This window comes from Hemitrygon akajei, chromosome 12, assembly GCF_048418815.1.
Source record: "Hemitrygon akajei chromosome 12, sHemAka1.3, whole genome shotgun sequence".
Taxonomy (NCBI): Eukaryota; Metazoa; Chordata; class Chondrichthyes; order Myliobatiformes; family Dasyatidae; genus Hemitrygon; species Hemitrygon akajei.
Window position 1 is genome coordinate 57,922,093 of NC_133135.1, and position 12,691 is coordinate 57,934,783.

Below are 12,691 nucleotides of genomic sequence, written 5' to 3' on the forward strand. Positions count from 1 at the left end.
TGGAAGCACAGCCACAGGAAATGGGAAGGTGACCACAGGACACCGAGAGTGTGACAGAAACCCATAAATTCATGCTAAAGTGTAATGGTAATGGTACTCTGTAATGAATACTGGCTGCTGAAGGTAGATGATTAGTTAAATAGTGTAGAATAGAAAAGGTTTTGAGAAAAGTGGATGGGGAGGGATTTAAGTTAAAGCAGAGACATCAGGTTCCATAACTTCGATGGCATAGCAACCTGAGAAAGATTGCACACGGCATCTGAAAGCAGTCATGCCAAGCCTGAATGCAAGTGAGCTGGCCCCTTTCAGTGGTTGGGGTCAGCGATCGACTGGACAATTCGGAAGCTGGTGCCACCGGGGGAGGGGGGGTCCTTGCAGCCATTCAAATGGAGTCCACCCCAACCCCTTCCTGTGCATCGATGAGAGGACCTGTGAGCCTGAGGCACTTACCTTGCTGGTGCCTCTGGAAAGTGAGTGAAGGGGTGAAGACAAGATGTTTGATTAAGCTGTAATCAGTGGGGAAAGAGCCACATTTCTAAAGACTGTTGTTCAAATTTCTGGAACAATCTCTCTGCTTAGCATTTTGTAGGTACCATTAGGGAAGACAGGCTAGAGGTAGATGTACATAATGTAATTGAAGGAATTCCAAGGCAGGGCATTTCTGCTGCCCTATTTGAGTTTGTCCTTTCCTGATACTAATTTATTTTTGTCCAGGAGGGCCAAGAGGAGGGACTGTTAGAGCGAGTTTTGGGTTTCAAACATTTAGTAAATAACATCAGCCACCAACCTTCAAATCTGAATATAGATTATAGATTTAAATTTAAAATGCAGCTCCCAGACCAGACAATGATGATCAGAATTCACTTAGATGTCTGTGATGTGAGTTTGATTTTGGAGGTGTGAAGTTTGTGTGTAATTTCCAAGAAAGCATTGTGGATACATTTGTAAATACGGAACTGTCCTTTAATGTTTAGCATACAAAATATCAGGTAGCACTGAGCCAGTCAGGCCTTTCCACTGAAGGACTATCAATATGATGAATGCTGTATCTTGTTTAGTCAAATAAAGAGGCTGCTTCATTTCTACTAGTACTTTTCTCCAATGACTTAATTCATGAAAAAAATAGAAGATTCCCACTTGCTTAAGGGTATCACTATCATCCAGCTATTGAATAAACCAAGTAATATAGTTCAAAGTCTATGCCCAGTAGTTTTGGCTTCTATCATGGGTGCTTCAAAAAGCTGATCACGGCATACATTAACTCCAGCCCCCCAGACAACCTTGACCTACTACAACTTACCTGTTACTGAATCTGGTCTACAGTGCAGGGCAATTCCCTACATATCTCTGGAGCATCTGGACCATAAAAATGCCAACATTTGACTATTGTTTATTAACTACAGCTTCACCTTCAATATTATCATTCCAAACAAACTGATCTTCAAACTGTGAGACCTGGGACAACACCTCTCGTTGCAGCCGAATCCCTTGACTTCCTAACCAACAGACTGTAATCAATACGGATAGATATCAACACCTCAATCATGATTATCAATACTAGTTCCCCTCAAGTCTGTGTCCTCAGCCCCCTATTCTAATCCCCATACACTCAAGACTGTGTGGCCAGAATCTCCTCCAACTCCATATACAAGTTTACAGATGATACGGCCATAGTGGGCTGTATCTCATATAATAATGAATTGGAGTACAGGAAAAAGAGTGAGAGAGAGCGCCTATGGCATGATGTCACAACAACAACCTTTACCTCAATGTCAGCAACACAAAAGAGCTGGTCATTGAGTTCATGTAAGGGGACAGTGCACATGCTCCTGTTTAATTCAACGGTGCCTAAGTTGAGGAAGTTGAGAGCTTCAAGTTCCTAGGAGAGAACATCACCAATAACAGTTTTTAAAATCCAACCACATAAATACCACAGTCAAGAGTGCACACCAACATCACTACTTCCTCAGGAGCCCCAAAAATGTGGTACGTCTCCTCTGACCCTCACCAATTTTAGAAAGCATCCAATCCGGATACATCATGGCTCAATAGGACAACTTTTCTGCCTGTGATCACAGGAAACTGCAGAGAGTTGAAAACACAATTCAGCACATCATGGAAACCAGCTTTCGCTCAACGGACTCTCTGTCTTGATAGAGCTAACAGCATAATCAAATATACCCCTACCCTGGACATTCATTCTTTTCCCCCCTCCCATTGGGCAGAAGATACAAAAGTCTGAAAGCATGCACCTATCCCACTGTTATAAGACAATATACAATTCCCTAATATGCTAAATGAACGATCTCACAATCTTCCTTATTATGGCCTTGCACTTTACTGCACTATACTTCCTCTCTAATTGCAACACTATTCTGCACTCTTGGTTTACCTTGTATTGTTGTACTGCGGTAATGAATTGATCTGTATATACAGTGTACAAGTTTTTCATTACACCACAGTACATTTTGACAATAATAAACTAATTTACCAATTAAAAACTAAAGACATCTCTTCACTACAACATTACTAACTTGCATTTATGTTACATAAGGAAGTATTTTGCTCAAGAAAGCTCCATACAAGATTAAACAAGATGAAAAATCTGACAATTTCATAGAAAAATATTAGGACATGTACCAAAATCTTAGTTAAGGGGTAGATATGAAAATGCATTTTAAAAGTGGAGTCCTAAGACAACAGAGGTAATTCTGAAGTCAAACTCCAGACAACAAAAACCTAACAGCTATGTTGCAAAATGCACAAGAATGCAGAGTTAGCAGAACAGATCCAGCAACTGGGCCAGATAGGTTCTATGGACTGGGGGGTGGGGGTGCAGGGGAGGGTTTGAGGCCACAGAGGGACCTGAGCCCATGAAAATAGATAGGGAGCCTATGGAGATTAACCCTGTAGAGTTGATGGACAAGAGGAAGAGTTTGGGTAGAAAGACTCAGGTTTATGAAGGTGAAAGATGGAACACCATTCAGGCGACACAGAAATAAATCTAGGCCAAACATAGCAATGGTATAGATGAAATTTTACCAGAAATCTCATTAGCCACTAGAGGCCAATAAAAAGCACTCCATGCTTTGGAGTTTGTGAACATCAATGTCTGCCTATTGCCAGTCAGCAGTATTTATGGTGCTTATGTGCCAGTCTGTTGAAATTAATCTGAAATTTAACCGGCATCATCCTTACTAGAGTGCAAATGAGTAGGACAATCAGATGAGTTATTGCAATACCTGCAGTTGCTTATTTAACAAATGAGGGTTCAGGCAAATTAAAATTTAAAATGCACTATTCATTAAACAATTCATTTTATGAACAAGCATCTTTATACAACTGGGAAGTATTTAAATTTTAAACAAATTAGAGTTGGTTAACACAGGGGAAGGTCCAGATTAACAGCTTGTTTGACTTGCAGTTCTCATTCTACAGCAGCTACTGTATCAAGCCTATGGCTAGACCCACAAACCTCAAAAAGAGCATGAATTCTGTAGTGTTCAAATTACATATCCTTGTCGATTTTGTTTCCCAAACACAAATCTGTGTAAAAAGTATAGGTTTTAGACACATCCTTATGTAATGCCAGCTATATCGCATCTGTGATGAAGGCAGTCTCTCTCTATTTTGAGATACACAGAGATGTATACATTTCAGTTTATACTTGCATCAGTACTAGCTCTCCCTCAAAACTATTAACGATGCTACTTCTCAATGCTTACTCTGTAAGGGTTTAAATGTAGTTTTCTATCAAATGTCATGGTTTACTGTATCTGGTTTCAACGGTAGTTACTTTGTGTGGGAACACTTCAAGTTTCCCAATTTAAATCAGTTAAAATATCCTTTTTCATTTGTTACTTATTTACTGTGCAATCTGATGCCTAATAATGTCCCTGATATACAGTACCTATACTGCACTGTTACTGTACTGTAACACTTTATTCTGCCCTGTTTATATTTACCTTGTACTTCAATACACTGTCATAATGAATTGATATGTATAGACAGTAAGACAAGGTTTTCAAAACAATTTAGTATCCATTAACATGCTTTCTTTCGGCAAAACAAGAATTCAGTTTTGCAATTCTGTTTGGAAAGTCAGAATGGTCCGGCATCTAGTGAACAAATGCAACATTTACATGCTTCCTTTCTACTTCAATATTCTTTCCACGATGGAGTGTCTAAATGTTCAATTGTGCTGTTATAAAACACGATATCGCCTGACTGAAGGACTAATAAAGCAAGAAATGCCAAAGATTCTAATATCTCAAGTGTTTTAGTACATGATATTATGCAATTATGGTCAAACACGTTAAAAATCTTACCATGTGCATTGAAGAAACAGAAATATGTTTTTTTTTCATTTTGAACTCACTCGAATTCGAAAATCAATTAATCAGGATTTGCTGAACCTGTCAATTACACTAATAGGGCATCGTGTTTACGCCATTAATAAGTGGACTAGTAACTCGCTTGTATTTTAAGTTTGCGAAGACATCGGAAAATTTGTACGATGACTATGATCAAATCCTAAAGCTATTTTCTTTCGGTTCGATACAAAATCCTCCATGAATATTTTCTGATCAAAACTGCATTATTGTTCGGTGAGGGTTTGCCTTGTTTCAATCATTCAACTCCATTTAGATGTCCTCAAAACAACTGCAGGACTGGACGTTTATAGGTTTTACGATCCATTTGCAAACAGAAAGACTAAACACTGCAGCTAAAAATAGTGTTTCTTAGTATTCTGTGTATAAAAAGAGCAGATACATTGTGTTCCAGATGGAAAAAGTGAAGATATGGAAGGGAACGTTGTTACAATCCAGCCATTCGAAATCACCCTCTGGTCGGTACGTTTGCACAGCTTTGCCAACCAATGAAAGGGAGGGAAAAGGCACGAGTTTGTTCCAACCTATATGGCTAGCGACCATACAAAGACAAGAAAACTCTTCAAAACACACAAAATTTTAACAGGAGTTCAGCTGGTCAGTTCTGGGACTGTATATTACAACACGTGCCATTCTGGGCCACAAGGAATTTGTGTATTTTAAAACGTCTTTTAAAATGATGTAAGGGTGATGGGAAGGGGGAGGGGCAATGGATAATTTATCAAAACGGAATAGAAATAAAATACAAGATCAGCCAAGTACTTGTTAGCACCCAAGTAGGGCAGCCCAAGAAGAAGAAACCTCTGTCGATTGTGCATTGTTTATTGTTAATGTTCACCGGGAACCGTACAGTACAGCTCATCTGTTATCTGCTTATGTTTACGAGAATGTGAATACAAACTCAGCAGACTACGGATTATTCAACGAGTCTTACCTTGGAATCGGAAGACAAGTGTTGTCGTCGGACTGAAGGTGGAAAACAACGAGGTGGGGAAGAGTGAGATTAAAAATAAACCTAAGCGTTGAAAGCCTCGTCAGACTGTCCCTCTCGGTGTCCAGCGGTCGAGCCCGTGCTGCTGGTCAACGTCCAGTTGAAGCTCGAACCTCTGTTCTCCGGCCGCCTGGCTCACGCGAGCTCTCGCGGAGCGGTGGTGTCCGGTTCCCGCGGGCTCTTGCGCTCCATGGCCAGTGTCCGGTCGGGCCACTTGATCCCACTCTCAAGTGAAAGCAGTGTCGCTCAGGAAGGTCAGCTTCCTGGTAATGCGACAGCCTCCTGCCGCTCTCTGTATTTACAGCCCCATCTCTAGCCTGGCAAGGTGCTGTACGTTTCTCTCTCTCCCTCTGACAGCTCCATCTGGTTTTCCGCATTCATTTGAATGAAGTGCAAAGTGTAGTACCAGTAACATGCGCAAAGGCATTGAAAAGGGGCGTGTGCTTTGCAATTAACTCGCCCTGGGTTCCGATACGATCATTACGTCAGTCGCTGCTGCCCATTTTTTTGGCAGGTAAGTAGTCTGATTATGTGCAAATACGAGCACTGTGCGGTGAAACCTCAAGATTGTCATGTTGTACTATAATTATTGCCAGGAAAATGTGTTTTAATGAAGAATGCTAAATTAATGTTGATTAACTGCCGCGCCCAAAGAATTAGGATTGGAGTGTAAATTCTAACGTCCCTGCCAAACTGTTCCTCTGGTAAAGTAAGTTGGAAGGCCAGGAGACTTTTGCTTGACCTACAAGGGGAGTCTCTGAAACATAGGATTAGCTCGTTGACAGCAACGTCAATGCCTATCCAATTTCTATTCTCAGAAAAAAAAATAGATTTGCCTCCACAGATGCTGCTTAACTCACTGAGTTCTTCCATCCCTCCACTTTTTGATCCAAAATCCATGTCCACCCACACTGACCTTCCAGATGAGTTACCCATTCCTTGAGTTCTGAGTTTGTCCTCACCTGCCTATTATCTTTCATTCAATATGGTGATATTGCTGTCAAAGCAATTTGAAACCCTGGGCTGTGGCAGGAGAGTAAAATGTAAGCCTGTACACTGCTCTCTGGAACAAAAAGTAAATTGCAGGATGGATCCAGTGGATGGAGCAGCAGCTGTAAAAGCCATAGTATGGTTAACATTTCTGGTCCAAAGGCTGCATCAGGACAGTCTGCTATCACGAAGCTGATCTACAGCTCAAGTGGTAAACCATTCATCGCAAATCACCTACTCTCTAAGATTAATAACACTCTAGCTGCAGTCACCAGCTACAGAAAAACAACTTGGTGCTTGGGGTCCAGACATGTGGCAAGGAAGCCTGGCTCCAAGTTATTGTCAGCTTGTTACCTGAAGCAAAGCTTACAGTTAATACACTGAAGATAAGGTCATCCACCACCTGTCCCTGCTGTACAGCATCACCCTCTGACAATAAAGGTCAGTGGAATACAGAGACCAAACAATGATTCAATTTACTAAAGCCATCAGTGCCGCGGTGAAGCCGTTAGCCTTCTAAGGAAAAGACTACTTGGGGAACAAGACTTCAAACTCAGCACAAAGCTCATGTTGTGCTGTGCAGAAATGCTTTTAATTATGTTCATATAATGAGTTGTTTAATAACAAGCACCTTAAAACACTAGAGTTAATGTCATTTGGTCCTATAGGTTACGAGGAGAAGGCAGGAGAATGGGGTTGAGAGGGAAAATGCATCAACCATAATGAAATGGCAGAGCAGACTTGATGGGTTGAATGGCCTCATTCTGCTCCTGTGTCTTATGGTCTTGTAATGAACCCTTCTATACTGTCTCTAATATTTTTGAAATCTGTTGACTGATAAGCAAACCAGCATCAGCAAAATCTGCCATACCAACACCCCCAACCCCCCAGCATAAGGTGACAATTGCAGTCAGTTGCTTCCTGTGGTCTGGTCTTCTTTGCATACCTGACACCAGACTGTTGATATGGACAGTCTAATCTGAACTCTGGAAATATTACCAGATGAACACAAAAATTAATTAAAGGATATTCACAAAGTCCAATTGAAAAAGTGCAAGATCCCTGTTGAGTCGTGGGAATCCCTGTCAGGTGACCATGCAAAACAGTGAACGAACATTGAATAGGGCATTTAGAGCTTGAGAGCCACAGAAGCCTAGCATAAATGTACCTCCTAACAGGTACATCTACCCAACCCATCTGTGACAGTATTTGGAGACGCAAAAGACTAACGTTGCTGGAATCTGGAGCAAAAAACTATGGATGTGATGAGTGATTTTGGCCGGAACCATCAACAATTCTATTCCTCCCACAGAGCTTGTTCAACCCACAGAGCTCCTCTAGCAGATTGTTTATTGTGACAAAATCTGTTGGTCCCACAGGCAGGTAAGGAGGCCCAGAGACTGGAATTAAGAAACTAAGGGTGATGGCCTGGGAGAGAACACTAACACTAGCCAGTCATCTCAGAGTTAATGGAACTGCAAGTCACACTTGAGCTTAAAGAACTACCCAAGCAGAATGTTGAAGTATGAATCAGTTCCCCTGAAATAATTGGTGTTGATGTACCTTACACCTCATCTACTATTAAAAATAGGGAATCTTTCAGGAAGAGGCACTTTACAAAATGCATTTATTCATACAATTATATTATTACCGTCTTCTGAGTCCTATGCTTGAACAAAATTAACACATTTTACGTAAATTCTTAAATTAGCCTACAGATTTGAAAGAGTGCCATGAAAAGGATCTTTTAAAAACTGTTTATTGAATTGTTTTGCTAGTTCCTCTAAAAATTAAGTTTCAATGAAAGAATGTAACTAAAGTAACTGCTCAATGAATACAATTACGCAATAAACTCTGTAACTCAGCTTTACAGAGCGGGTGTTGGAGGAGTAGGCAACAGAATAGGAGGGCATTGGTTCGACAGGGCTTCAGTGATTACGGATCAAGGCCAGGTAGGTTATCTGTGAAGAATAGAAACAGGAAGTACGTCTGCGAGGCCAGAGTTCTGTACTGGGTGTCAGATGTGTGAAGTCCGGGTGACTCCCAGCCTCCCAGAAGGCTACATCTGCGCCAGATGTATTGAGTTGCAGCTGCTTAGGGACCGGGTTAGGGAACTGGAGATGTAGCTCGATGACCTTCGTCTGGTCAGGGAAAGTGAGGAGGTGATAGAGAGGAACTATAGGCAAGTAGTCACACTGGGGTCTCGGGAGACAGTTAAGTGGGTAACAGTCATCAGAGGGAAGGGCAAGAGGCAGATACTAGAGAGTACCCATGTGGCTGTCCCTCTTAACAATAAGTACTCCTGTTTGAGTACTGTTGGGGGGGAACAGCCTACCTAGGGAAAACAACAGTGGCCACACCTCTGGCACAGAGTCTGGCCCTGTGGCTCAGAAGGGTAGGGAAAGGAAGAAGGCAGCAGTAATAGGGGACTCTATAGTTAGGGGGTCAAACAGGCAATTCTGTGGACGTAAGAAAGAAACACGGATGGTAGTTTGCCTCCCAGGTGCCAGGGTCTGGGATGTTTCTGATCGTGTCCACAATATCCTGATGTGGGAAGGTGAACAGCCAAAGGTTGTGGTACATATTGGTACCACAACATAAGTAGGAAAAGGGAGGAGGTCCTGAAAGCAGACGACAGAGAGTTAGGAAGGAAGTTGAGAAGCAGGACCTCAAAGGTAGTAATCTCGGGATTACTGCCTGTGCCACGCGACAGTGAGTATAGGAATAGAGTGAGGTGGAGGATAAATGCGTGGCCGAGGGATTGGAGCAAGGGGCAGGGAATCAGATTTCTAGAATATTGGGACCTCTTGTGGGGCGGGTGTGACCTGTACAAAAAGAATGGGTTGCAGTTGAATCTGAGGGGGACCACTATCCTGGCAGGGAGGTTTGCTAAGGCTGTTGGGGAGAGTTTAAACTAGAATTGCTGGGGAGTGGGAACCGAACTGAACAGAGGGAGGAAGGGGCTGTTGGCTCACAAATAGAGAAAGCTTGCAGACAGAGTGAGAGGGAGGATACGCAGGAGACAGAGAAGGGACACGCTCAGACTGATGGTTTGAGATGTGTCTATTTTAATGCAAGAAGGATCATGAACAAAGCTAGAGCATGGATCAGTACTTGGAGCTATGATGTTGTGGCCATTACAGAGACTTGAATGGTTCAAGCGCAGGAATGGTTATTTAGAGTGCCAGGCTTTGGATTTTTCAGAAAGGACAGGGAGGGAGGCAAAAGAGGTGGGGGCATGGCACTGTTGATTAGAGATAGTGTCATGGCTTCAGAAAAGGAGGAAGTCATGGAGGGATGGTCTACTGAGTCTCTGGGGGTGGAAGTTAGAAATAAGAAGAGGTCAATAACTCTACTGGGTATCTTTTATAGACCTCCCAATTGTAACAGGGACATCGAGGAGTAGATTGGGGTGCAGGTTCTGGAAAGGTTTAATAATAACAGGGTTGTCGTGGTGGGAGATTTCAATTTCCCAGATATTGATGGGCATCTCCCTAGAGCAAGGGGTTTAGATGGGGTGGAGTTTGTTTGGTGTGTTCAGGAAGGTTTCCTGACACAATATTTAGAGAAACCTACAAGAGGAAAGGCTGTACTTGATCTGGTATTGGGAAATGAACCTGGTCGGGTGTCAGATCTCTCAGTGGGAGAGCATTTTGGAGATAGTGATCACAATTCTATCCCCTTTACCATCGCATTGGAGAGGGATACGAACAGACAAGTTAGGAAAGCATTTAGCTGGAATAAGGGGAAATATGAAGCTATCAGGCAGGAACTTGGAAGCATGAATTGGGAACAGATGTTCTCAGGGAAATGTACAGCAGAAATGCGGCAAATGTTCTGGGGATATTTGCATGGTGTTCTGCATAGGTACGTTCCAATGAGACAGGGAAAGAATGGTAGAGTACAGGAACCATGGTGTCCAAAGACTGGAAAATCTAGTCAACAAGAAAAGAAAAGCTTACGAAAAGTTCAAAAAACTAGGTAATGATAGAGATCTAGAAGATTATAAGGCTAACAGGAAGGAGCTTAAGAATGAAATTAGGACAGCCAGAAGGGGCCATGAGAAGGCCTTGGTGAGCAAGATTAAAGAAAACCCCAAGGCATTCTGCAAGTATGTGAAGAGCAAGAGGATAAGATGTGAGAGAATTGGATCAATCAAGTGTGACAGTGGAAAAGTGTGTATGGAACTGGAGGAGAAAGCAGAGATACTTATTGAATCTTTTCTTCAGTATTCACTACAGAACAGAATCTTGGCGATTGTAGGGATGACTTACAGCGGATTGAAAAGCTTGAACATAGAAATATTAAGAAAGAGGATGTGCTGGAGCTTTTGGAAAGCATCAAGTTAGATAAGTCTCCGGGACCGGATGAGATATAACCCAAACTACAGTGGAAAGTGAGGGAGGAGATTGCTGAGCCTCTGGCAATGATCTTAGCATCATCAGTGTGCATGGGAGAGGTTCCAGAGGATTGGACGGTTGCAGATATTGTTCCTTTATTCAAGAAAGGGAGTAGAGATAGCCCAGGAAATTATAGACCAGTGGGTCTTACTTCAGTGGTTGGTAAGTTGATGGAAAAGATTCAGAGGCAGGATTTATGAACATTTGGAGAGGCATAATATAATTAGGAATAATCAGCATGGCTTTGTCAAGGGCAGGTTGTGCCTTATGAGCCTGATTAAATTTTTTGAGGATGTGACTAAACACATTGATGAAGGAAGAGCAGTAGATGTAGTGTATATGGATTTCAGTAAGGCATTTGATAAAGTACCCCATGCAAGGCTTATTGAGAAAGTAAGGAGGCATGGGATCCAAGGGGACCTTGCTTTGTGGATCCAGAACTGGCTTGCCCACAGAAGGCAAAGGGTGATTGTAGATGGATCACATGTTGCATGGAGGTCAGTGACCAGTGGTGTGCCTCAGGGATCTATTTTGAGACCCCTTCTCTTCGTGATTTTTATAAATGACCTGGATGAGGAAGTGAAGGGATGGGTTAGTAAATTTGCTGTTGACACAAAGGTTTGGGGTGTTGTGGATAGTGTGGAGGGCTGTTAGAGGTTACAGCAGGACATCGGTAGGATGCAAAACTGGGCTGAGAAGTGGCAGATGGAGTTCAACCCAGCTAAGTGTGAAGTGATTCATTTTTTATAGGTCAAATAAAATGGCAGAATATGGTACTAATGGTAATAGTCTTGGCAACGTGGAGGATCAGATGGATCTTGGGGTCGGAGTCCACAGGACACTCAAAGCTGCTGCGCTAGTTGACTCTGTGGTTAAGAAGGCATACAGTGCATTGGCCTTCATCAACCATGGGATTGAGTTTAAGAGCTGAGAGGTAATGTTACAGGTGTATTGGACCCTGGTCAGACCCCACTTGGAGTACTGTGCTCAGTTTTGGTCACCTCACTACAGAAAGGATGTGGAAACTATAGAAAGTGTGCAGAGGATATTACAAGGATGTTGCCTGGATTGGGGAGCATGCCTTATGAGAACAGTTTGAGTGAACTCAGCCTTTTCTCTTTGGACCGGCGGAGGGTGAGAGGTGACCTGATAGAGGTGTGTAAGATGATGAGAGGCATTGATCGTGTGGATAGTCAGAGACTTCTTCCCAGGGCTGAAATGGCTAGCACGAGAGGGCATAGTTTTAAGGTGCTTGGAAGTAGGTATAGAGGAGATGTCAGGGGTAAGTTTTTTTACACAGAGAGCGATGAGTGCATGGAAATGGCTGCCAGCGACAGTGGTGGAGGTGGAAACGATGAGGTCTTTTAAGAGACTCCTAGGTAAGTACAAGGAGCTTAGAAAAATAGAGGGCTATGGGTAAGTCTAGCTAATTTCTAAGGTAAGGACATGTTTGGCACAGCATTGTGGGCTGAAGGGCCTGTATTGTGCTGTAGGTTTTCTATATTTTTATGTTTCTAACTATAAACAGCATTGGAATGTCCTGAAATCGTGATATGCTAATCAAACAGGTTTTTTCGTACCTTTAAAATGTGACTTTTTGATGTCACAGTTGAATATAATACTTTGTCATTTCTAAATGATATCATATACAAAATGTAATAGTAAGAAATTTTATATGGATAAAATTACTGAAATAAGATTTTCTACAAAATTGCTATGTGAAATATCCCTTTTCACACCACAACAAGTTATTGTTATGATAACTTGTTGTAATGTCGGTAAGGGAGAGCAATTTCACATGCAATATGATTCCACAAATAGCAAGAAAATAAAAGGCAAGAATATGGTTGGAGGATGGATATTTGATATAACATCAGAATTCAGATGGTATCATGGGACCATTCCCATCACCTAATGTA

General features: G+C 42.1%; 1 protein-coding gene across 2 annotated transcripts in view; it reads right to left on the reverse strand.

The window, feature by feature from the left end:
* The window catches only part of pde4ba (phosphodiesterase 4B, cAMP-specific a), a 579,805-nt gene extending 574,056 nt beyond the window's left edge, over positions 1-5,749 (reverse strand). For both annotated transcript variants that reach the window (XM_073063172.1, XM_073063171.1), the window contains exon 1: positions 5,326-5,749. The gene's annotated coding sequence lies outside the window, so the exon portion shown is untranslated. The remainder of the gene's footprint in view (positions 1-5,325) is intronic.
* Positions 5,750-12,691: the final 6,942 nt, after the last annotated feature.